The following is a 1,827-nucleotide window of genomic DNA, read 5'->3' as shown; positions in this document are numbered from 1 at the left end:
AAAACCTGTGTGGCAGAGTAGTTGCCAAAAGTAGAACAGCCTAGCTGTGATTTCTGATGGTATGAGAAAGTCACAGAGATGCTACAGATGCTACACAGAGATGCTACAGGTTTTCGTGGACTCTCATCCATGATCCACGGAGCACAGTGCTTCTTTTGGGAGTACTGTAGAACCATGCCTAACGTGGAAAGCAGATCCACATATTTTCACCTACTTTACTTATTCACCTCTTCTTTCCTATTTTTGTCTCATTATTCCTTACTTTCATAATTTCCTATATAGGTGCACTCTCATTGGTGTACAGATCACATAATCCTCCACTACCATACCACGCTGCCAGCGCCCGATTTCGACTGATCTTGGAAGCTAAACAACGTTGGGCTGGGTTAGTACCAGGAGAGGAGACTACCTGGGAATACCTGGTGTTGTAGAGCAGGAATTAATTTCCCTCTCTATGTGAGAAGGGACACCAATAGCAGTATCACCACTAATTCTATCAAGCACTCTTTACTATCCTATCTAGTTATCCCATGTTTATTTGCAGTTCAGTGCCTCAATTTTTGTCCGCAAATACGGTATTTGTCCATAATTCAGGTGTGTAATAATTATTTGGTGACCATTGATCATTATTTAGCTCAAACTGAGTGATCATAATTGGATATTCCTATAATATCTTGTCTTACTACCCCTCGGTTCCATTAATACAGAAATTCTGTACTGGTCAGGGGAAATGGGGGTATGACAACTCAGTGTCTACAACCTTTCCAAATATTCTTTGAACTAAAGAGACCAGAACATTTTAACAATTTTCAAAATTCTTTATTTTCCTATGGATCTTTTGGATGGGCAACTATGGTTTATTATTATTAATAAAAGTTATGTTTTAATATTTTCTACTATACATTACTGAAAATCTATTTTCTTTAGTACAAGAGTGCGCCCACACAAGAGCCTTCTTTCTCTCCCATTGCTAGTCTGTGTACTTTCTGGCTCTGGGCGCACCACCAACTAGGACAGCACACAATAGGAGAAAATTGTTTATATTCCTCTCCTACCCCCTTATTAGGGTAATTTATTGTCCAATTTTGGTTCCTTTCATCAATATTATTATACCTGATGTGACCTGTGCCTGATCGCCCTGTGTTTTGTTGTAAGTGTGAGCCCAAGACAGAAGATTTGGACGAAGCTCAGGTGAAACGAACATCTTGCCAGGAGGCGGAGCTGGAGACACATCAGTGGAAGCAAAAACCAGAGGATTGAGAACTGGTCGAGAAACTTGTTCTGAAGATTCTTCATTAGCACTCATGGAGCATGATAAGGCATCCGCTTTGACATACTGAGAGCCAGGACGAAACTGCAACTTGAAATTAAAACGGGAAAGGAATAAGGCCCACCTTGCTTGTCGAGGATTCAGACACTGTGCTGCCTTCAGGTAAAGGAGGTTTTTGTGGTCGGTATAGATGGTGATGGAAAACTTGGCGCCCTCTAACAGATACCTCCATTCTTCGAGGACCAGTTTATTTGCTAGCAGCTCCTGGTCTCCGATGGAATTGTTCATCTCGGCGGGTGAGAATCTACGGGAGAAGAACCCACAAGGGTGAGTCTTACCATTGGCGCCCGCTTGGGACAAGACTGTGCCAACACCAACCGTCGAGGCGTCCACCTCTAAAACAAAATCCCTGTTGATATCTGGCTGCTGTAACACAGGAGCTGAAACAAAAGCTTGTTTAATTATTCGAAAGGCAGACAGTGCTTCTTCAGACCACTGGGAAGGACTCGGCCCTTTCCAAGTGAGGCAAGTAATGGGAGCTATCAATGTGGAGAATC

General features: G+C 42.6%; 1 pseudogene; it reads left to right on the top strand.

Annotated features, from left to right (window-relative positions):
- Positions 1 to 315: 315 nt before the first annotated feature.
- Positions 316 to 434, top strand: LOC134896095 (5S ribosomal RNA; annotated as a pseudogene).
- Positions 435 to 1,827: the final 1,393 nt, after the last annotated feature.

The sequence above is a fragment of the Pseudophryne corroboree genome, chromosome 3 (genome assembly GCF_028390025.1).
Source record: "Pseudophryne corroboree isolate aPseCor3 chromosome 3, aPseCor3.hap2, whole genome shotgun sequence".
In the NCBI taxonomy this organism is placed as follows: domain Eukaryota; kingdom Metazoa; phylum Chordata; class Amphibia; order Anura; family Myobatrachidae; genus Pseudophryne; species Pseudophryne corroboree.
Note: the sequence above shows the minus strand (reverse complement) of the source record. Positions and strands in the feature narration are given on the sequence as shown.